Source organism: Pelophylax lessonae (assembly GCF_965119305.1).
Source record: "Pelophylax lessonae genome assembly, chromosome: 2".
Classification (NCBI taxonomy): Eukaryota; Metazoa; Chordata; class Amphibia; order Anura; family Ranidae; genus Pelophylax; species Pelophylax lessonae.
Window position 1 is genome coordinate 634,966,177 of NC_138769.1, and position 25,067 is coordinate 634,991,243.

The 25,067-nt window shown below is 43.7% G+C and overlaps 1 protein-coding gene across 1 annotated transcript in view; it reads left to right on the forward strand.

The window, feature by feature from the left end:
* The first annotated feature begins 22,411 nt into the window (after positions 1 to 22,411).
* USPL1 (ubiquitin specific peptidase like 1) overlaps positions 22,412 to 25,067 on the forward strand; it is a 61,745-nt gene continuing 59,089 nt past the window's right edge. Inside the window, exon 1 of the mRNA XM_082245833.1 lies at positions 22,412 to 22,526. The gene's annotated coding sequence lies outside the window, so the exon portion shown is untranslated. The remainder of the gene's footprint in view (positions 22,527 to 25,067) is intronic.

Here is a 25,067-nt window from a genome sequence, read left to right on the forward strand (position 1 = left end):
TCCCAGTGAAACCACCTTCCTCTGGACGGCTCAAAAGAAAGGATGGACCGACATATTGAAGCCTTATATGTATATTTTATTATCTGCTTCATAGAATACTTACAAGATTAAGATAAAAAGCATGCATGTATAAGAGAGATGGTAAAATCACAATCCTTCTGGGAACGCAGCCGGTGTGCGTTCCACGGACTCCAGGAAGTGACGTCGTAGGTTTGCCGGGACCGGAAGTGCATTGACGCGTTTCACCCGCCTACAAGGGCATTATCAAAGACATATAAACATATTTCCCATGATGCTCATGTACTCTGCAGTGTAGTTGAGCATCATGGGAGATGTAGTTCCAAAACATCTGGGGAGCCAAGGTTCGCCATCACTGGCTTAGGCCATCTTTATGTAGAGCAACATTTCTTTGTTTCAGATCCTCAAAAAGTTCTTTGCCATGAGGTGCAATGTTGAACTTCCAGTGACCAGTATGAAATAGTGAGAATGATACCACCAAATTTAACACACCTGCTCCCCATTCACACCTGAGAACTTGTAACACTAACGAGTCACATGACACCTGGGAGGGAAATTGGCTAATTTAGCCCAATTTGGACATTTTAATAATTGCATCAAAGTGTCATTTCTTCAGTGTTGTAACATGAAAAGTTATAATAAAATATTTACAAAAATATGAGGGGTGTACTCACTTTTGTGAGATACTGTAGGTCACCTGGAGGGGAATGTTTTTTTCTCAACAAAAGTGGAGTTACGCTTTAACATTATGTAGCACTACCCCCATAGGGGTTTCAGGTGACAGGGTTCCCCACTGCTGCACAGCCAGGCACACCACAGCTTCAGCTTTCATCCAGATAGCTGAACTATGGGATGCCCAACTTGATAGTGACAAAACCAGGAACAACTTCCTCCCTATATACAGCTCCAATTGATTCTCTGTACAACTCCATTTGATCCTCAGTACAACTTCAATTGTTTCTTCTTTAAGTAGCTAACAGTCCCTGTTAGATCAGCATCAGCCCCTTATAGGCTAGGAAATCTCAGCCCCTTTGGAAATTGGCACAATGTGTTCTGAACTGCATCCTGGAGTACCTCCAGCTCCTCTGTAGACATGGGTCCCTACTCTACCACTGCAGGAAACACTAGCCCACCTGGCTGCTTCTTTACCAGTCTTCCCAATTGACTCTCTTCACCAGTCTACCCAACTGACTCTCTGGAGACCTCTGATGGCAAGGTAGGGAAGATTTAAGCACACCGCTATCTTTCAAAGAGACCTGCTACATGTGGCAGTCTCTCCCCTTGTAGATCTAAGTGCTGTAGTACTCACACTGTCCTCCTTGCTCTTGCTGCCTCTCAGGGAAGACTCCCTCCAAGCTTTTCCTGTTAGAATCCTCCCAGGCCAGCACCCAAACCCCCGGCTTGAGGCAGAGCACACCCCCCCCTTAGACTAGGGAGTTTGCCTCAAGGGCCACCAACAGTCTCCTGAGCACTGCATCTCCATCTTCTACCTGACTCCTCTCCCAGCATGACTCGTTCCTATTTAGGGGCTCACAGTCCCTTGCCAAGCCCACCTCCTGGCGATTGACCAAGCTCCCCTAAATATGCAGAACAACCCTCCTAGCCTCCGCCCTCTAGTTTCCAGAATGTTCTCCAACTTTCCAGAACCAGGGGGAGGCACCAGAGAGCTGTCTGTATCAGTCATGCTGCCCTAAACTCTGATAACCCTGACCCAGATTAAGACTCACAGGGTTTAGACATGAATCAGAATATGTTTTACCTACTCTGACACTAGTACCACACTAGAGCACATATGTCAAACACAAGGCCGCGGGATCAATCCGGCCCCCCAGGCTATGTTAGGTGGCCCTTGCACCCAATTTTTGGCTAGAATGTGGCACCTCCGGTTCTCACCCTTCTCTGCCTGCTCCCAACTGTCACTTGTAAACACAAAAGCCTTCTGTATTTAGAAGGACAACTTTGCCCTGGGTGGCTTGCAGCTCTAAAAGACTTCTGATGTACTCCTCAACCCTGCAATCTGTACACAGTGCACCTCTGAACTCTGCACTCTGTGGGTAGTGTACTTCTGAACTTTGCATTCTAAGTAATGCACCCCTGAACTCTGCACTCTGTATGTAACACACTTCTGAACTCTGCACTCTATACATAACACACTCCTGAACCCTGCACTCTGGACGTAGCGCTCCCCTAGTACACAACCGGTGCAGCCTGAGATTAAAATATACAAGATATTTTATACCTTCCCATGCTGTGTGTGTGATATCTCCCTGATTAAGTACCCCAGCCCCAGGCCCCACCTACATATGCAACCCTTAGTGTGCAACCACATAAAGCCGCCTCTTCTAATAGTTGACTGTACAAAGCAGCAGCAGATTCTGGTAATTTTACTATGTAGGCTCTGCACTCAGTACAGCCCTTGTGCAGCCATGTGCATGAGGCTTAAAGAGGAGGACACAGCTATACACAGCTGAGGAGTCCATGGCCTAATAATTTTACTGGAGAATCAGCAAATACACAATTCCTGCAGTTCTGTGAAGATATTTTCCCTTTATGGGGCCACTTTTCATTTTTTTACTTCACTGACAGAGATTGATAACTGGAAGATAAATGACTAAGCAAGACTGAGGCTAAAGCTGGCTGTATATGTGTAGATATTTCCCATTCTAACAGATTGCTCTTTCCATACCATACAGCGAGGATTGATGAATCTCCTTTGAGGCTATTGTATTATGTCAGCTACTCCCGCCATCTGTCAAAGTATCACAACAGCAGATTCATCTGCTCGGATGCATCTGCTGTTCGGTAGACAATTTTCCACCCAACTACTTTTATTTTGGCTGGTTCATCAGGAAGCAGATGAAATTCGAACAGTGTGTGACCAGCTTTAGTCTAGCCATACATGTTAGGAAATCAGTGGATTCCTCCATTCATACTTTTTAGAACGCTTGAACAGTGTTTGGATCTGATTGGCTGCAATCACTGTTCGGCTGGGAATTTTCCAACTGCATCCTGCAATTTTCAGATTGAAGTTTGACAAGCCAGGTCACCCCACCCCCCAGTTGGAATTTTAGCCAATTCCTATTGAATTGCAAACAGTCATACTTATGGCCAACCTTAGCCTATAGAAAGGACACCGGTCTCAGTTTTCTGTCACACCTCGATTGTGGGCAGATGGGAACATACAGAGACAAGCAAACATTCATTGAGTCTCTCTTTAGAAGTCATTTTCATAAAACTTTGAAGAAACACTGCAACCATGCTAAGATCAGAAAGTCCACTCAGTATTCTTTTATCCAAATTGTATTTGATACATTGCCACCCTAATTTACTAGACGTTTCTGAGGAGTAGGAATGCAGTCTATTGTCACATGAACATACCCTTTAATTTTCTATAAAGAAAAAATATGTTTTTTAGCATTAGTGTTTTGAGGCAAAAGGTACATATGTAAATATGCATAGGCAACTCACATACAGGTGCATATCATTAAATTAGAATATCATCAAAATGTTAATTTATTTCAGTAATTCAATTCAAAAAGTGAAACTCGTATATTTTATATAGATTTGTTATACACAGGGTGATATATTTCAAGCATTTCTTTCTTTTAATTTTGATGAATAAGGCTTACAGCTAGTGAAAACCCTAAATTCAGTTTCTCAGATAATTAGATTACATAAGACCAATAAAAAAAAAGGATTTTTAATACAGAAATATTGGCTTACTGAAAAGTATGTCCATGTACAGTATAGTATGCACTCAATACTTGATCGGGGCTCCTTTTGCATGAATTACTGCATCAATGTGGCGTAGCATGGAGGCGACCAGCCTGTGGCACTGCTGGGGTGTTATGGAAGCCCAGGTTGCTTTATTAGCGGCTTTCAGCTCGTCTGTATTGTTGGGTCTGGCGTCTCTCATCTTCCTCTTGACAATACCCCACAGATTCTCTATAGGGTTTAGGTCAGGCGAGTTTGCTGGCTAATAAAGCACAGTGATACCATAATCATTTAACTAGGTATTGGATATTAATGGCATTTTGGGTAGGTGGCAAGTCCCCCTGGAAAATTAAATCAGCATCTCCATTAAACTGGTCAGCTGAGGGAAGCATTAAGTGCTCTAGAATTTCCTGGTAAAGGGCTGTGCTGACTTTAGACTTGATAAAACACAGTGGACCAACACCATTGGACATGGCTCCCCAAATCATCACCAACTGTGGAAACTTCACACTGGACATCATGCAACTTGGATTCTGTGCCTCTCCACTCTTCCTCCAGACTCTGGAGACCTAATGTCCAAATGAAATGCATCCTTTTCCACAGTCTGTGATGATTTCGGAAGCCATGTCTTCTGCTGGTGTTGGTCCACTGTGTTTTATCAAGTCCAAAAGTCCACCTAATGCAGCACAATAGTGTGAGCTGGCCCTTATGGTAGATTTACACTTTTGCTTTATGTGTTTCCCATTGAAATCAATAAAAACATATTAAAATGTATGTTTTTATGCATTTCTATTGATTTTAAGTGTAAACCGCATTGAGGGAAAACACTTAGGTGTGAATCTAGCCTAAAAAAAAATTGAAAAAAACTCTGGCAAGGATTAAAGTGGAACTATGTGTAAGCATGCTCTTCCAGAAAGGTTATTGTGCTATGTAATTTTCTGTTTTTCTATTATGTTGTGGCTGTATTGGCTGTTACAATGTTTGGGTAATGTTGCCCCGCTGAGCTGGCACCTCCTGAGACTCAAGGATTTAAGAGGTCATAAACCCCAAAGTAAAAATGTATTATATTGCAGCTTACCAATCCTTAGATGTGGTGGCTGCATCAACTTTCTTTCCTTAGACTTTTTAGCTTTTATTTATCACCTGGTGATCTAGCCAGCAATGCACCTCTGTGTTAGTGAGAAACAACTCTGGAGGAGTGAGAACATAAGGCAAAATCAGGCAGCAGCATGGTCAGTTGGGGGGGCTGTTAAATGTAATAGCAGATTTATTAAAGAAAATGAACTACCCAACTCGTGCCATCATCCAAAGATAATAAGGAAAAAAGAGAGAGATTGTGAGGGATCATGGGTTGGAAAACCAAACCACAGTTAAAGCGGTTGTAAACCCTAAAAAAACAAAACAAAAAAAACCTGCAAGACAAAGGCATAATGAGCTAGTATGCATCGCATACTAGCCCATTATGTGTAACTCACCTTAGAACGAAGCCCCGACACGGACCTTCGGACATTGCTGCGGGCGCTGCCATGATTCCTCGCCGTCTCTTCCGGGTTCGGCGGCTCCGGCGCGGTGATTGGCCGGAAGAGACGGCTCCGGCGCGATGATTGGCCGGAGCCGCGATGACGTCACTCCCGCGCATGCGCGTGGGAGTGATTTTTCCGGCAAGCTCCCGGCAAATTAATTGAAGGTCCCCCGGACCTTCAGAGCGCATGCGCCGCTCGCGCGAGCGGCTGCATGCACTGTAAATATCTCCTAAACCATGCCGGTTTAGGAGATATTATTTGTACCTACAGGTAAGCCTTATTATAGGCTTACCTGTAGGTTAAAGTGTCAAAAAGCGGGATACTACCGCTTTAACTCCTCACAAAAACATGTGACTGGACTTTCTAAGGCACATCATGAAATGAATCGTAGCGACTCACAAATTTTGTTTAAAATCATTTTATTTAATACACAAAAAAATATAAAATATAAACACGAGGGCAAAATCTAATTGTCCTCATTAGAGCATGCACGACACATAACGAACAACCAGGGATTGTTTAAAAACGAATAACCTAGGACTATTTTTTACCCATATAGTCTCCAACGACAAATGGGAAAAATGTGTAGGTTATTATATATTCACAAATTTTTTAACATCATATAGTACGTAATCATATCTGATCTTTGGGTCTACGCATTTCGCAGCGTGCTTCTTCAGGACCACATTTTTACATCAGAGATTTCTGCAGCAGGGTATAGCCAATGTCTCCCAGGCGGACATAGAAGGCGCAAAAAAAGGGGGGTATATGCGGCAGAGCTGGTAAGTAAGTAGATATGTTCTATGACATCTTATTTTTAGTTTTAAATAAACATTCAGGGTAGAGCCTTTACTGCATAGGGTTAAGCAGGTAAAAAAAGCCTCCGGATTGATAAATCCTAGAGTCAAAACAATCCCTCAAGATGTCTATAGCTGTGGTTATGATGATAAGCAGGACAGCCTATATGTTATCTATAGTCCAGAAGTAGAAGGGAAGATGATATAACAGATCTTTTTAGCATGAGTATTGGCCGACTAGATGTATATTCTGGTCAATGCCTTAGGCTCAGATTTCTTGGACACGAAGATCCTGTTATCCTGCTGGTTTAGTCCCTAGGGACCAATCAGCGGTGCCATTTAAGTTGCAAGATGTGTAGGTTGAGGATATTGCCTATCAGGCCATATGCATCAGATCCAGCCAGTATATGTATAATGGGTTTGTTCCCTTAAAAGCTGGATGATAGGGCTGGATGTTCTATCCTGATGTATCGAGTATCTGCCGCATGTCCCGCCGCCATGGCAATAGCAGATTTAGATTTTTTTTTTTAACCAAACTCCAGCTCACACTTAGCATGCAGTTACAGCAAATAGTTTTCTTTCCTTTTGGGATAACGTTTTTGCATAAATAAAAGCTGATCATTTTATTCATCCCTGCCAGTGTTAAATGGTTTGTTTGATCCATGTAAACTGATACATTCTGCTGGAGAACTTGAGCTTGTGAAAAAAACAGACTTGCTGGCTCGATCACCAGATGAAAATAGAAGAAAGAAAGCCTAAAAAGGAAACTAATACAGCCATCACATCTAAGATTTGTTAAGCTGCAGTATAATAAGTGTTTACTTTTGGGTTTATTACTGCTTTAAAACTGCTGGCCAGGTTTTCCTAGACTTTTTGGGTGGTTTTACCCTCTGCTGCGGCAAGTAGATCTAAGCGAGAGCTGCCTTTAGTGTGTGTCCAGGTCGGTCCATGTATGGCAAGGGAATTGGAGTATTGCTGAATATGTGATCGGCATTTTGCCGCAGGAACCCAGCGAGGGTTCCAGGACTTATGGACTTGTGCAAGTGTTCAAAGGACTTTGAGGACTTTTACTACAATTTTAAAGCATGACTACCTAATGGGCCCTGGGAGGCACTGCTTAATAGCACTTATATTAGGAATAGAATAGTCTGTTAACAAGTAAGCTGTAATGTTTAATTATACCTAAAAAAAATTTATTAAATAACTTTTTTTGTTACAAATCTTTGCCTGGTTTGAAGTTACTTGAGGAAATATTAATAGGGGTGCATGCAAGATGTAACACACATATGGTTCACACCAGGGGACAAGACAATACAAGAGAAGATGCAAAAGTGTCAGATTACCGTACCGGTTAAGCTAACCAGAGATGGTGGCTATATTGCCATTTCCAATTAATACAATATTAGTGTCTGTGTGCATATACAGTGCCTTGCGAAAGTATCCGGCCCCCTTGAACTTTTCGACCTTTTGCCACATTTCAGGCTTCAAACATAAAGATATAAAACTGTAATTTTTTGTGAAGAATCAACAACAAGTGGGACACAATCATGAAGTGGAACGAAATTTATTGGATATTTCAAACTTTTTTAACAAATAAAAAACTAAAAAATGGGCATGCAAAATTATTCAGCCCCTTTACTTTCAGTGCAGCAAACTCTCTCAAGGAGTTCAGTGAGGATCTCTGAATGATCCAATGTTGACCTAAATGATTAATGATGATAAACAGAATCCACCTGTGTGTAATCAAGTCTCCGTATAAATGCACCTGCTCTGTGATAGTCTCAGAGGTCCGTTTAAAGCGCAGAGAGCATCATGAAGAACAAGGAACACACCAGGCAGGTCCGAGATACTGTTGTGGAGAAGTTTAAAGCTGGATTTGGATACAAAAAGATTTCCAAAGCTTTAAACATCCCAAGGAGCACTGTGCAAGTGATAATATTGAAATGGAAGGAGTATCAGACCACTGCAAATCTACGAAGACCTGGCCGTCCCTCTAGACTTTCAGCTCATACAAGGAGAAGACTGATCAGAGATGCAGCCAAGAGGCCCATGATCACTCTGGATGAACTGCAGAGATCTACATCTGAGGTGGGAGACTGTCCATAGGACAACAATCAGTCGTATATTGCACAAATCTGGCCTTTATGGAAGATTGGCAAGAAGAAAGCCATTTCTTAAAGATATCCATAAAAAGTGTAGTTTAAAGTTTGCCTCAAGCCACCTGGGAGACAAACCAAACATGTGGAAGAAGGTGCTCTGGTCAGATGAAACCAAAATCAAACTTTTTGGCAACAATGCAAAACGTTATGTTTGGCGTAAAAGCAACACAGCTCATCACCCTGAACACACCATCCCCACTGTCAAACATGGTGGTGGCAGCATCATGGTTTGGGCCTGCTTTTCTTCAGCAGGGACAGGGAAGATGGTTAAAATTGATGGGAAGATGGATGGAGCCAAATACAGGACCATTCTGGAAGAAAACCTGATGGAGTCTGCAAAAGACTTGAGACTGGGACGGAGATTTGTCTTCCAACAAGACAATGATCCAAAACTTAAAGCAAAATCTACAATGGAATGGTTCACAAATAAACATATCCAGGTGTTAGAATGGCCAAGTCAAAGTCCAGACCTGAATCCAATCGAGAATCTGTGGAAAGAACTGAAAACTGCTGTTCACAAACGCTCTCCATCCAACCTCACTGAGCTCGAGCTGTTTTGCAAGGAGGAATGGGCAAAAATGTCAGTCTCTCGATGTGCAAAACTGATAGAGACATACCAAAAGCGACTTACAGCTGTAATCGCTGCAAAAGGTGGCGCTACAAAGTATTAACTTAAGGAGGCTGAATAATTTTGCACGCCCAATTTTTCAGTTTTTTATTTGTTAAAAAGTTTGAAATATCCAATAAATTTCGTTCCACTCCATGATTGTGTCCCACTTGTTGTTGATTCTTCAAAAAAAATTACAATTTTATATCTTGATGTTTGAAGCCTGAAATGTGGCAAAAGGTCGAAAAGTTCAAGGGGGCCGAATACTTTCGCAATGCACTGTAGCAGCCAGCCTGTTAGGAAGCGGCATGTGACTTGGAATAAGTGACGGAAGGCCAAGGCAATAGAAGAGTTTGTGTGCTTATGCTCCTTGCCTAGAAATTGGTACCCCAGTCTTGGGACCGATTCACAGTATGGGGCATCCTAGGGACCCAGCCTATATGTCAGGGAAGATAGAGCGAGACCTCAGAAGAGAAAAAGCATGGGTTATGTACAAAAAAAAGCTTCCTGGATTCAATTGTAATCACAAGTAGAGTCGAGTGTAATCTTATGGATCAGTGTTACTGGGATGAGGTGACAAATAACTGGGCAGGTGGAGTACAAGGCACATCACGTGGCACTGGCTCAGAAATGCTGCACGGAAGCAAGAGAAATGTAAAGAAGACTATTATCCATTGTGTACAGTGTATAACGATAAGGAACTGTGCCACAGAATCTGAGGAGTTCAACTACTGTCTGTATGGAGAAGTGGCGCTCATCAGGGAGATCGCTCCTATAACGCCATACTCATGTTTCTGCATATGCCTCTAGGCGCATGAGTATGTACTCCTACCTGTCCCCATTGGGCACCGCCAACATTCAGGCAAAATAAAAAATTCGATATAGGTTGCAATCTGGCACTAGTATTAACACAGTAGTTTTTTGTAATAAAGTTTAGTTGCAAGTTATTCCTGCCAGTGGATTTGTTATTTTATTTTTCACTTTTCAGTTCCCTAACAGTGACAATACTGTTTATCATGCAGTCTATAGTGGAGACCTTAGTGAAAGGGTTTGTTCACACCAGCAAGCTCTGCTGATTGCACTGCCATTTTTATTTTGGTGAGTGGCCAATTTTGCACTAGGTGGCGGATTAAACACTGAACACAGAGTCTGAATAGGAGCACATATCATTTTTAGAAAAATCGTTCTGGATGGAACTTTATGAGCTTATCATTTATTGTTGGACTTTTATTTAAGTTTTTAAAGGCACTATAAGCACCGAATCACCTTTCATATGATTGTGCATGAAGATTTTGTTGCACTATAATTTGTGGTCACTTGTTCACATATGCACTTTATATTTATATTCAGTAATTTATTTACATTTTTATAGCTATATTATTGTGTTTAGTTCACATTTTATTCTAGGAGGATTTATATGCACTTTATATTTATAACATTTTTAGCACCTATTGTTGGAGAAATATTTTCATGGTAATTGCAATTTTTAACCAATAAGCACATATCTGCTATTAGACATTATTACAATTAGCTAATTTGATTTTGTGCCAATTAGTAGTAGCGCCTCATTCACCATGTACAATAGCCATTTTTTGTGTGCTGGGAGGCACAGTGCCAATGCACCGATCCCAGTGGTGGTTCGCAATGCAACCTGCTGTGCTGAAAAAAGTACAGCATGCCATAATTTTAATCTGCACACACCACCGCACTTGTGGAACCCAGGCATTTTGCCTTGTGTATATGTTGTGGCTGCTCTAGAAATAGCTGCCCAGCATAGCCTCAATGTGTATGGTGTGATGAGCCCTTAGATGGACATGTACTATAATTGAATTGCCTCCTAAGTGAATCTAAACCCAAGAACAAAAATATACTATATTGCAGTTTACTTTTCCTTAGACTTAAAGTGGTTGTAAACCCACTTTAAAGACTTTTACCTATAGGTAAGCCTATATTAAGGCTTACCTATAGGTGCTATAAATATCTCCTAAACTTGCACCGTTTAGGAGATATTTACAGTGCATGCAGCCGATTACGTCATCGGCGCATGCGCTCTGTAGGAACGGCCACCCGTGCCGTTCCTTCAGAGCCCAGTGCCGTGAGCGGCGACTCCCGCGCGCATGCACGGGAGTGATGTAATCGCGCCTCCGGCCAATCAGATGGCTGGAGGATGCGATCCAGGAAGCAGGACGGCCGAACATGCCGGCCATCCTGTCGGCACTGCAGGGGCTTCAATTTTAGGTAAGTACTTCATAATGAGCTAGTATTCGATGCACACTAGCTCATTATGCCTTTGTCTTTACAGGTTTTTTTAATTGTTGCATTAGGTTTTTTACAGCCTTTTTCCCTTTATTTTCACCTGGTAATCTTGTCAGTAATACATTCCCTGTCTTAAGTTGACAACACTTAAGCCTAATACACAAGGGCTGAATGTCGGCCAACATTTGGCCTGTGTGTATGGCATCCAGTCTGATAGAAGCTGGCTGTACTTCCCACTTCTGTTGATGGCTTATGACTTAAAAAGGTCTGCCGATCAGAGCTCTCAGCCAATGAGAGGGGCCAGGTCTCCATACACCTGTTTTCTTTGGAACAAGGAGTAGAGTGGAGTAGAAACCTGTATACTGCTCCGAATGGGGCACTGGAACCACTGTGCTCTGTACTTGAAGTGATGGTATGAACTGTAGAAGAGCTTTAAATTTTTTGTGGAAATGTTGGGATTCCTGTCCCCTTGAAGTAATCTTGAGGGGGCTGAGGGGAGAAAGTCCAGTAGTGTCCGTGTCGTATTGTGGATAGGACCCAAGGGTCTTGGCATCTGTTTGCCCCCGGGAGTGTTTGGGCCTGCCTTATGTCAAAAGGGTTTTGTTTTATCCTGCGGGGCAGAGAAAGGTTTACTCTTTCTTGTTCCCAGAAATGAAGACTGGGTACCCCTCCAGGTTTTTTTTCGGCCAACTCTACTTTGGCAAGACTGTCTGAAATCTCTTGATCTGGATTGCTGAAATCTGGAGGTGAAGTTTCTGGATCTTCCGGCCATTTGTCTTGGGGGAGTTAGCCTGACTTGCCATCAGTTAGTATGGCCATACATGATCCAATTTTCTTACAATTTTCTGTCCAATTTTCTTGAAATTTACCTTCAAGTATGTAGTACAAAGGCCTGCCTAATTGGATACAAGTGAAAGTGTTGTTTAGCTTTGACATCACATTATGTGGTTTGTGGTTAATCTATCAGAAAATTGTACAACAAAAATTGAACATGTATGGCCAAGACTTTTTCCTTCAGATTTACCTTTTCTATGTAGTGCAAGGGCCTGCCAGATTGCATACAAAATGAAAGTGTTTAGGTTTGACCTCATATTATCTGGTTTTGGTAAATCTAAAGGAAAAAGTCTTCAGAAAATCTTATAATGTGTCGGCCCATTAGGCTGGCTATACATGTTCAACTTTTGTTGTACAATTTTCTGTTAGATCTACCACAAACCACATAATGTGAGGTCAAAGCTAAACAACACATTCACTTGTATCTAATTAGGCAGGCCTTTGTACTACATACTTGAAGGTAAATTTCAAGAAAATTGGACAGAAAATTGTAAGAAAATTGGATCATGTATGGCCAGCCTTACTCTGGAGATTGCTTTGTCCAATTTCTCCCCAAACAGTGCTTTCCCATCAAAGGGAATCCTGCACCAGTTTTGTTTGGAAGCAATATCCATTGCCCCTGGCTTTAGCCATAAAGCCCTTTTTCTCCATGACTGTATGCAGCATTGCTCTGGCTGAGTGGAGTCAATTGCTGCTTCTCTGATGAAATCGGCCGACATCTTCAGCTCGTCCAGTGCCTTCATGATATCTTGCTTTGGCACATCTCGTCTGATAGCCAACTCTATGTTTTCTGTCCAGGCTCTTATTGCTGTGGACAACGATGTAAGGACAATTTCTGGTTTACATGCAATCACCTTCTTTATTTCAGGCATCAAAAGAAAAACTGCTTGTTTCCTTTTTAAGTGTGGGCAGTGCCTATTGACTTCAAGGGGGGCTCTTTGGGATCTTCCCATGCGATGGCCGATTTCACTGCCTCTATAAAGGGCTCAATGAGTGAGAAACTGAAACCTCCTATCTCTGGGTCTTCTGAAGATGTATCCAAAGGATCCTCCTGAAAAGGGGTTCTGGCCCTCTGCCCTGAAGGGGGAATTGGCATGCTATCTATAGAGGGGCCTGGTACCTCTGGGTCAGCATCTGCTGCCTGCGGGTCCGGAGGTATTGCATCATGGTGGCCAGTTCTGAAAGAGAATCTTTCATGGTCTTTTTCAAAAGCTCGGCCACTTGTTGATTTTCTTGGTCTGCAAAATCTGCAGAAGGGGTTCCCAGACTTATCAGCACTAATAGCGGAACAAGAACAGGGACTGTGCTTGGTAGAAGCTTAAAGCCCCGTACACACGTACCGATGGTCGGCTTACAAATGTTCCTCTTTTCTCCCCGGGATGTCGGTGTCTGCTGAAAAGTGCAAAGACAGCACAAGGACAGCACAAGAATTTTGTCCGCCGACTGCAGAAGTGATGTCATGTAATGGTTAACTTTCCCTGTGTTTTCTATTTTCTGAGCATGCCCAGTCTTGCAAATCTGCGGTCTGTCGGCCGAATTGTGTACTGACAGGCGAACAATCGTCCGTTCTGGTGTCGGCATACAAATATTTTCATGTTTGCACGAAAGACTTTTGTCCGCGGATTGTGCGCAGACATCTGTCGGAGGCACCATACTAACACGCGTACAATCGGCAGATCCTTCGTCCACCGACGTTTGTATGCCGACGATCGGTACGTGTGTACGGGCCTTAACCCAACAGAAGCTGCTCAGAGGCAGAGGTAGGGACATACTGCTACTCTTCACCAGTCCAGAGGTATGAGGAAAAAAAGGAGAATGCTGGGGGTAGGGGGGCGTCTTTATTTTATGCTCTTTACTAGTTCTGAAGGCAGAGTAGAGGGGGAGCTCTATCACAACATGTATTACATGTATGTTACCATGGAGGCACCAGGAAAATGTTTTGCCTTTAGTTATAGTTGAAATGTAGTTCTGCAGGTGGTAACAGGATTGGAAAAACCTCTGCAAACTGTAATGATCACTTTCAACATTTACATGCGCATGTTGACAATTATGTTTTTTTTTTTTACAAAGCGACACCTGTAGTTGGTGTCCCTTGTGAATATTGTGCACAAAGTTTAGCAGCTATGACCTAATTTAAAGGCAACATAACTAATACAAATTAAAAATCATGCAAGCAATACAGAAAACCTGCTTACTTCACACAAAAAAATGTATTTGTTCTGTGTTAAGTGTTGTCGTGTCAAGCAATAAACGTTTTCACCTAAACATTTCACATTAAAATGTACAACCTTCCATCTTCTTCTATAAAGATATGTATATAAACACTTCAACACTTTCCATTTTAATTACCAAAGAGCCACGTATTTAAACTTGCATATACTGTAGTTATTTGTTGCTTAGTTGCCAGTACCAACACAACACATATAGAACATAGCTTTATTGTTATGGTGCTCAACATTTGGCCCTTTGCTACTTACTGTGCGACCCTCGGTTCCCAGTGATCTGTAGCAGGAACATTTGTAAGATGGTAAGAGGTAATATCAGTGATTTCTACTACCCTTATGTGCTATGCCCAACGTCTCTCTGTTGTCTGCAGCATATTACCAGTCCCTAACTGAAAAGGCAATACACTTACAATGTAGTATTCTCAAAACAATTGAATAAACAGAAGCCTGGGAAAGTGGTTTCCATAAGATGCCGACTCAGAATTTGAAATAATCAGTTTTATTCAAAGTTAGATCTCTCGCTGATTGTGCACTTTTTTAGAGACCATGCATTGTATCAAAAGTGTACCTGGTTTCAGATGGCTGTGCAAGCACATGGGGAGCTTTGGACTCATTAGGGCTCTTTCACACGGCCACTCCATGTGAAAGCTCCGCTGCGGGACTTTTTTTTTTTTCACAGAGCAGATGACATTTGTGTCATCCGCGCCGTATGCCCGCATATCATCCCATCCATTTGCAGATGATATGCGGACATAATGTAAGTCTATGGGCATTGCGGATGTCAGCGGGTGACACCGCTGACATCCGATTTTCCTTCCTTTCCGTTTTTTGAACGGATGAAAAATAGGGTTTTGTTCCATTCCTAAAAAAGGGAACAGAACTGAAAGGAAGAAAATCATCTGTCAGCGGATGGTATTCCGCTGACATCTGCAATGCCATAGACTTACATTATGTCCGCAAATCAGGATGATTTGCGTACATGCGGAGCGGCCGTGTGGAAGAGCCCTTAAGCACAAGCTGGCACCCAATAATGCCTATCTTGCTGAGCTGTTGATAGTTTTAAAGGGTTACAGATACCAAGGGATGACCGTGCTGTAAATATACAGTACACAAATATATTGTAGTAAAAAAACTTGGTACTTGCTAGGATCTGCCTAAATCTGCAATATGCAAATGAGTTCTTCCAGCAAAGGCAACAACCAGAGTATATAGTTTAGTATATATAGTAGAGTATATATAGTAAATATCCATTGGCTTCGCTGTGGGTAGATGAAGGGAGTTTTGTGAATTGCAGATTTTCACTGTTGGTGCTCTAGATTTTACCTCTTAAGGGGTCTCACAATCTACAGGCAAAGAAGAAAAGATTCGTGTTTTTTGGGGCCAAAGAATGCTGGGTTTTATCTTAGAGCGGGACCTACACAGACATGCTGCGTGTCATGGACTGTTAATGCCATGTGAACAGTATGCTTTTTCACACATAAAGGGTAATAAATATATATATATAGTCAGTAAAACATGCAAGCCCGAATTCATGGCTAAGCCAAAAGCCAGGGACTTGAGCCATATGGCTCCTGGGCTTTGCAGCCATCTGTTTAGCCAGCAGCCAAGCCTATGGGCACTTAAGAGGATTGGAATGATGGTGCTAGGATCCCTAGGCCAGTGTAAATTCGAGAAAGGGAAGGGAGGCACTTGTAGTCGTGGGTAGTCTTGGATAGATAGAGATCACTGCTTGGCTGTCTTCACACACATGGACAGAACTACATTAATAAGGATTCCAGAAAGACATTTTTGCCAGCCACAGTTCATGGCGATGAGATTCAGGAAAGTGCTCAACTACACGTAATAAAATGGCTGAAGTGCTTTAAAGTAGCACTATGGGCAAAACTTTTTTTTTTTTCATTTTAAATTGAGTAAGGGAGGGTTTCAACCCCTGTCAGATATTTTTCACCATCTGTGTCCCATTGCAGAGATTTCCCTTCACTTCCTGTCCCAAAGCCAAACAGGAAGTGTGAGGAAATCCCTGCAAATTAGGGGAATTCCTTACCTCCCCCAGGTCACCATGACTAGTGTCCTCATTGGAAGATTTCCCCTCTATTACTTTTCTGGGGACAACCCAACATTTGGGCTTTTCTTTTACTTTCAGTAAAAATTATACTTTAAGGCAAACATAACAATAACTCTATATCTACTAAATAACATATGCACTTCCTCGGGCTATATACAACAGGAACTTGGACATCCTTTCTATGATTGCCTGGCACACAGAAATGACCCAATAATCACCCTCTTAGAATGCCCAAGTGATGACCCTTCCAATATAAAGTATAACATTGTTTTTAATTACTTGGCTTTTAGACACAATGTACCTTACAGCTCTTCTAGCTTTCTATGTTCATCTACATGAGCTTTTCACAACCTTTTTACCCCAGAGGAATATTTTAAATAAATTTTAGGCATAGCGGAACGCTTTCTGAACAATGCATTGAAGGTCAATGGGAAAAATTCCCTCCACATTGGTGGTCAGTGGAAAGTATGCCTTTCTTACAGTGGTGGCATGAATACCAGCTTATAGACAGATAAAAATATCATTGAGTTCATTTAGCTGGCTCTACCAAGTGGCAGTGACCCCTGAATTATGCAGGCAGCAAGAAACAGGAGATCAATCAGCCACAGTTCAAGGAACCACTAGCAACCTCTGGAGGAACCCTGGGGGGGGGGGGGGGGGGTGGCTGGTCTACAGAAATTGTCCTTTATCCTTTGTATTCTATTTTTGCTCCAACAAAGTATTTGAATACAAATGTGATATAAGCCTTGAAAGAGTTTATGGGATCAGAATGTGCTGTAGTCTGTTGTTGATGGTAGTTTTCTAAGCATTGTTGTGTGGATCAGATTGCTAGGGTGGTGGGGCACCAGAAAACAGGTATGTGTATTTTTTTTTATAGGCAGCAGAGTGTAGCACTGTTAGCCATCAACAAATGTAGAAGTTTGGCTTTAGGGTAAAAGAGATTGTAGTGCTAGCTTTTGAGGCACACTCATAGATGGAATGAAATTCGGCCGGTTCAGCAGCAACCAAACAAATTCTGATCTATGTGTTGGTTTTCCTGTTTGATAGACGTTGCTTGTAAAGCCCCGTACACACGCACCGATTGTTGGCCGACCGATCGGCCGTCTTTTGTCCAGTGTTGTGTTGGTTGAAATGTGCTCTAGACTGCACACAAATTTTGTCGGCCAACAACAACCAACTGCAGAAGTGATGTCATGTTCTGGTTTACTTTTCGTGTGTTTTTTCTTCACTGAGCATGCCCAGTCTTGATCATCACATTTTTGTCGGCTGAAATCTGTACTGACTGACGAACAATCGGCCGTTCTGTTGTTGGCCAACAAAAATTTTATAGCCTGCACACCAGATTTTGTTCGGCTGAAAAGCCGCAGTCGGTTGTAGGAAGCATCATACTAACAAGCCGATAATCGGCCGATCGGACGTTGGCCGAAAATTTACGGCCAACAATCGGTGCGTGTGTACGGGCCTTTAGATTGACTTTAGTCAAACTGGAATATTGGAAAACTTTTGTCGATCAGCGGCTGTAGCCACTAATCACTGTATTCTGAGAGTGGAAAATCCTGCAGTCAAAATACAATGTGTAAGTGGAGGAGATTCCTTCATCTACCTCACGTGTGTGGCTATAGGAATCCATTCATTTTTTTCTTTTTTTTAGCCCACTTTCTGATTTAAAAAAAAATCAACCCATCTATGGCCAACTTTACTTAGGTAACTCTTGCCTGAAGAAGAGGCAAAGTTTATATGCAGTTTTTATAGTCGGACACTGTCTGCGTCCACAATGGGCAGATACACCCCATGTTTCCAAATAATCATTGACACTGGACCTGAGTGTAAAGGGAAAAAACTAAATTTTGAGTTGTCACCAGAACAGAAATAGAGGGAAAGTCTTCCAATGGGGACCATTGTTACAACTGTATATGGCTCCTTTGACACTAGTGGTGGTGTTTTCACCCCCCCAGGGATTAACAGTGTGGATTGCTTTTAAGAGGATGGTGAAACTACCTAGGATGTGTCAAATGGTCCCCTCCTGAAGAGAATTGTCCCTTCTCTGAACCCCCCTGGGGTGCAAGACACACTCCAGTCCACCTAGCTAAAAGATCGGGTTGACCCTGTTCCTCAAAGTCAGCTAAAGCTGAGCAATGATTACTGAGTGGGAGTACTCACTCAGCCCCTTCCCCTTCCAAGACAGGGGGGAAGCAGGAATCTAAGGGCCACACATCCTCCCCTAGACTTCAGGGTAGGCCCAGAGACCCACTTCCTACAATCCTGTATGGAAAAACACACACTCATGGCAAAAATAAATAAGGATTATAGGAATTTTTTTATTTTTTTTATTTCTGTATAGCAATTTTACATTGTAGGACGTTGCTGCAACTGTGAGCCAAGCACTAGGCTTATGGTTGAGGCACAGCCCTATTCATATACATGGGAGAGTTTGAGAGATGGTGCTGTCAGACAATCTCTACATGTAGTATTAAAATTGCCACATCATGATGCAAAACATTGTGGTCCCAGCAATGTGTACTCCTCTGAGCGACACCATGTCTGCTTGTAGATGGGCGGTAAATATGCAAATCAACTGCCTGTGTGAAAGGAGCCAGAGGCTTGGTTCAAATTAGTGCGGGCTGTGCGGCGTGTGTTTGCTTGGGCACGGCAGCCCATTTATTTGATTGAGCTGCTTTGCCGCATGAAATGCACAAAAAAAGGTGCATGCACTTTTTTTAAAATGTGGCCGCAGGAAAATGCATGGTCCTTTTGAACATGCGGTTTCCCTGTGGTTACTGCACCCCATGATCGCGCTGAGGGCTTAGATGCATGGGGGTGTCATTCAGAATGAATGGCAGCCCTGCACATCTTACAAGAGCAGTGTGATTTTGCTGTGGGAATTTATGCGATTCCTGGGCGCTCTGGAATTACCGGAGGACTGGGAAGTAAGCCACACCAGAGAAAGCCGGACGGATCCATTGCCTTCTGATTTGAATGGGTCCACCCCTATCAGTTTGAAGGGAGTGGGAAAACTGGTGGTGGCAATCACATTGGCTAGTACTGCTCCTGGATGTAATTGGTGAGGAATGGTGGATGGCGGTGAGAGAGCCTCTCCTCCTGGGTTGAATCTGGCCTTGCAAAAAAGGCTTGTCCCCAGTTGAAGGTAGGTTCTCCCTAAGCTGTCCAAAGCTCCAAACCTCCTGGTAGGCAAGGGCTACACTGGGTCTGGCCTTGGGCCGAGATAGAAAAAGCCCGTAGTGTATGTGCACCTGGGGTGGCAGCCCAGGGGTGCCTTAATTCTCACTGGTGAGGGGCAGCTCACCTTGAGTTGTTCAGCACCATGGTCACTGCACCTACACACTTTTTCAGCACCTGCCTCTTGGGCAAAGCCTTTTGGCTTCGACCAGAGGAATTCTTTATTCCGGCCGGAAGGCCTGCCTTTGTATTTTACAAGGGCACTAATTCACCTCTCCACTTCCCCTTCCCCACCATTTTTGTTTGTGTGTGCTTTTTCTTTGTAGTGTTTGTCACTTCACTATCACCTTTTTTCCTGCACGATGAGTACGGCGTGGGTCTCCGGGCCTACCTTGAAAGTCTTGGGAGGGGGTGGACATGGCCTTCTGGCTTAGTTCGCCCTCTCTCATGGGGTCTCCCTTCGGGGGAGCCCCACCTAGTACTTGGGGTGGACTGTTTCGGCAGTCCCCCTGGAGAACGGGGTTTGCCAGGTCTCGGCCAGGCAAACCATAGGAAGTACCTCAGTCCCTGTCAGGAGTCTTGCGCCCCGGGGGATCAAGGTATAGGTCCAACCTCTTCGGAGGTCAGACCATTCGCACACCCTGTGCAGTTTTTGTGTTTCTTCACGTTTGCGTGTGTGCACTTTTTATGCACCGGGTGTTAAGTCTTTTGAGTGTGTTTCACACGCTACGGGCTTTAAAAAAAAAAAAAACATTTATGCGATTCCTGCAACTAGAATGCACAGTGTAGGCTAGTGTGAACCTAGCCTAAGACAGGATTTCCCTCACTTTAGAAAGATTTCTTCTAGCTACGTATAATGTCCACATCATTGTTTAAATCTTCCAGCAATCCAAAATCCACAATGCTGTTCCACACTTTGCAATCAACTAAAATGTCTCAATTAGGGAGATTAACCCTCTCTATTGGTCCTGTTTCCCACTATCACCAAAAGTGAAAGAAAATCCCCAATTTTAAGTTGTCACCAGAACAGGGACATAGGGGAAATCTGTCATTAGGAACACTAATTATGGTGACAACCAGGGATTTCCTCACACTTTCTGTTTTGGTTATGGGATAGAAAGTGAAATCTCCCCAATGGGAAATGGATGACAAAAAAACTGGCAGGGTTTATAACCCTCCCTGGTGGTCCGATTATGTCCAGACTTCTGTCCTAAAAGTGGTACATTGTTTTGCACGGAAATCTGTTGGTTTACATTTTAAAACTCATCTTCCCCCGCAATTCCCTGCAGTCCTCCCGCTGTGTGCTCCGCTCATGCCAACACCTGTCTTCCGGGTCACTTCCCTGCAAGCATTGCGACGCTGCAATTTAAAAAAAATGTAAATACACTAAATGACATGATACAAAGCTGTGATCCTAACAGATTACACTGTATCATGCCATTTCACCACAGGACTTCACCTGGTGACTTTTCCAGTGCCCTGCCTGTGCATTTGCAGTTCTTTGTGCCTGAAAAATTGAGTACGACCATGGCGTCCAAAAAGCGTTCTTTTTGCACAAAAGCGCTTTTAGACTAACTGGAAAACAGCGACAGTGAAACTGAGTTACTTGAAGAACTGAGCGAATTATGGGAAAATTCATTATCAGGTACGGAAAGTGACGACAGCGACAATTCTGATGTCTCTTTCTGGCACATCGCTCCGTTGGAAATTCTTAAGAATCATTTGATATACTTCCCAAATTCCACAAGCTATGTGCCAGAAAGAGATATCAGAATTGTCGCTGTCGTCACTTTCCATACCTGATGACGCCATGGTCGTTCAAAATTTTCCAGGCACAAAGCACTGGAAAAGCACAGGCAGGGCACTGAAAAGGTCACCAGGTGCAATCCTGTGGTGAAATGGCATGATACAATGTAATCTGTTAGGATCACAACTTTGTATCATGTCATTTAGTGTGTTTACACTTTTGAATTTGTCGCCGGTTCCACCCCCCTGCGTCACAATGCTCGCAGGGAAGGAACCGGAAGGCAAGTGCTGGCAATCGGCCGTGCACAGAGCAGAGAGAGACTGTGAGGATGCTGGGGAGGAGGGTGGGGAGGATGACATCCCTTCCGGGTACTCAGCGCCAAATTAAATAAACTGACAGTATTTGAAACAGCCAAACTTGGCATTTTGAATGCTTTTCAGTGCCGAGGAGGGGTTTGGGGTCTTTTAGACCCCCAGATCCCTCCACAAGGAGTACCTTTAGAAAAACAAAAATATCATTTTTTTACATGTCCGAAAATATCGGCCGATATCTATATCCGATGACCAAAATATCAGTGAAGAAAAAAAAAAAAAAAAAACATTGGTTGATCACTAATATGTACACCCCTGGATGCTGCCTTTGCAGCTAAAGGGAGTGGGGGTTGGCGGTAAAGCTGCGGATCAGTTGCAAAGTCTTACTGCTCTCAACTGGTATTGTAAACAAGGTCTTAGTTTTCCTCTTAATTGTTGTTTCTTGGTCAGTATTAAAATACCAAACCGTGAAATATTCCTCAATAATAATCTGAAAGTTGGACTACGGTTCAGAGTAGGCCTCATGACTATAAAGGAAACATTTGCATGGCTCCGACCATTATTCTAAAATGACAAGCCACCCCTTTATTATGATTATTGTTATAAGGCAAGACTGCCACCTAAAAACAATGCATTACTAGAGAAAACAGCTGAATTCAGCAGAATGTTTTTAAACACATGCGGAACACTGAAGAGAATCATCAAGACATGTTTTATAATGCGAGTCTCCGCCTAAGGCAAACAGGCAGAGATAAACTGATCTGTGGGCATGCAGAGCCAAACTGCTTACAAGTGACTGCTGAAAGCACCGCCAGCACCGCCACTTCCTGGTTTTCGTCTTTATTACACAGCAGAACAGGGCGAGTGCCCAAAACAAAAATGGCGGCCAGACCGCTCAGTGTAATTGGGACATCAGATATGAGCCGCGCACACAGAGGGCGGAAGTGGGACAAAACGTGTTTCTTTGTCGCCGGAAGTTGGAACGTTTCTTTCACGTATTTGGCTTCACGTGTGTTCGGTACCGGTAGAGCGGTGAGCTGTGGTCGGGGAGTGAAGGAGACAGTCCTGGGAGACTCTGTGAGCCGCCATAGAGGTGAGGAGAAAGGACTGAGTGCTGTGTGGGAATTGGGTGCTGACTCCACACACCTATGCAGCATGCATAGACCGTAGCGCTGCTCCTTTTGTACATCACACCTGAGCTCTTACTAATGAGGGGTTCAGTGTAGCGGTCCCAGACTGGTCCATGGTGTTAGATGGTGGGCTGGGTGTATGTGCTTGGTGTGACAGCTGAGGGCATGCATTGTTTCCTCAGTCACCCCTACATGTGGTCACATGGCAAACGCATACTTGCCAACTGTCCCTTTTTTTCCTGGGACAGTCCCTGCGAATAGGACCCTGTCCCAGGTAATTTATATTGTAGTACGCAGAAGTAGTGCAGCTGAATGGGAGACTTATTCCAACTCTGCTACTGCGGCCTTAAAGCGGAGTTCCACCCAAAAGTGGAACTTCCGCTTTAGGTAGTTCTAACCCCCTGACATGCCGCATTTGGCATGTCATTTTTTTTGGGGGGGGGGGGGGGCGGGTACCTGGTTTTGACAGGTACCCGCTCCCACTTCCGCTCACAGCGCTGCGGGGCCCTGAGCAGAAGTTCTCTCCCCCTCCCTGCAATCTTCTGGGACATGTCAGAGGTCCCAGAAGATTGCTGGGCAATCACGATGCGTAGCGCAACTCGCGCATGCGCAGTGTGTACCCGGCTGTGAAGCCGCAAACTGTCACAGCCGGGTGCCCACACCAGTGATGCCGGCGCCACAGAGCAGAGAGGGAGAAGAGCGAGGCTTCGGGCAGCCGCATCAATGGACCGTGGGACAGGTGAGTGTGTGTTTAGGCTGGAACTCTGCTTTAAGTTTGAGATTCTCTTTTTAATTTCCTGTAATTCTCTCTATATTGAGTAGACTCTATAATCTGATAAATAGGTGATTAATTATGCAGAGTGGGTGGAGCTTCAGGGAAGTGGGTGTGGTAATTGATAACTGCTGCAAAGTGTCCCTGGAAATTTTTTTTAAATGGCAACTATGCAAAGTTGTCACCCAGGTGGGGGTCTCATCCCATCTGATTGTGCCCGGTGATCATTGCCTTAGCCCCTTGTGTCAAATAAAGGCAGTGTCTATCTTGCTGACTGTGTTGCATATTTTAACCTTATTTAGGATCAGTTCACACCATAATGCGTATGGTTGCTTGCGCATTTATGCATTTTCCTGAAAGGCTTCACTGCCGGTTTTCCTTACCACGAACAGCAGCAGCACAGATCCAAAAATTGGGGTGCCCACACCGTGGGTTCCCTGGACAGGTAAGTGTCCTAATATTAAAAGCCAGTAGCTACAGTATTTGTTGCAGCTGACTTTACATTTTTTGTATGGGCGAGGGGGCAGCGTAACTCTGCTTTTATCAATTGGGACTCATTCACACCAGAGGCAGCAGAATGCATTTTTGACTGCAGTCCAGACAGTCCAAAATCCAGGTTATCCTATGGGCATAGGTCAAACTGTGCAGTGTAGTGAATAAAAAAAAGTATGTGCTGTATTTTTTTGCACAGAAATGCTCGCAAATGCATGAAAATGCAACACTGTTCAGTGCACATAAAAGCCCAAAGAAGATAGAAGTGGCCTTAAAGCGGAGCTCCAGGCTCCTTCAGAAAAAATGAAGTCAGTGGCTGCAAATACTGTAGCTGCTGACTTTGAATATTAGGGGCACTTACCTGTCCAGGAATCCAGCAGGTGCCCTCACCCGAGCTGATTTTACATCGGCTGCGCAAAGTTTTTTGTGAATGGGCCATCTGCAGGGAAAGGAGGGGGGGTCACCTTCCAGCTCAGTTTGCTGCCACAATCTGAGCTGGAATTGGGAGCAGGTACCTGGAATCGGATCACACGGGTGTTCACACCTATGTGACCTGCTTCCTGTCTGAATTTACAGTTCGCACTGCAATCTGTAAACCGATCTGGGGGTGTCATTACCTTTGTATTGACACCCGCAGCAGTTTGCAGAGGGCAGTGTGAACAGCATGGGAGGGAGATGCGATGTGGGAACCCGCACTGGAATCGCACTGGTTCCCGCATCGCAATAGTGTCAATGTAGGCTGATTGGGCCCTTATTACCATCTGTATGCATTTCTGTGCCCATTTTCTGCACCACATGGGAACGTGACATTCCTATGTGGTGCAGGAAATGGGCACAGAAAATTACATTTTCCGCACTGCAAGTGGCATGAATGGGTCCTAATTCACAATAAATGTCAAATTCACACCTTTCAGTGTTGCTTTTTTTTTTTGTTTTGATGGGTTTGTCGCATGACAGCATAGGGTAGGCTGTTCACTTGAATGGGCGGTGCCTTTTTTGGCAGTGAGCCACTCGCGGTTTTGCAATGCACGTTTTGGCACAACTGCTACCTGCATTTGGGGTGCCATTAAGAAATAGCAGCGTGATGTGTGTTGTATGTTGCTGGCAATGCACGTAGAAATGCAAAAACGCATAGGGGGTTACATGAAACCTGGGCACAATCTGCAGCTCCCCCCCCCCCTAATGAATTCAGGGGTGCTTCTCCGGGCAGCATCCTGTCAATTGGCTCCGCCTACACAGC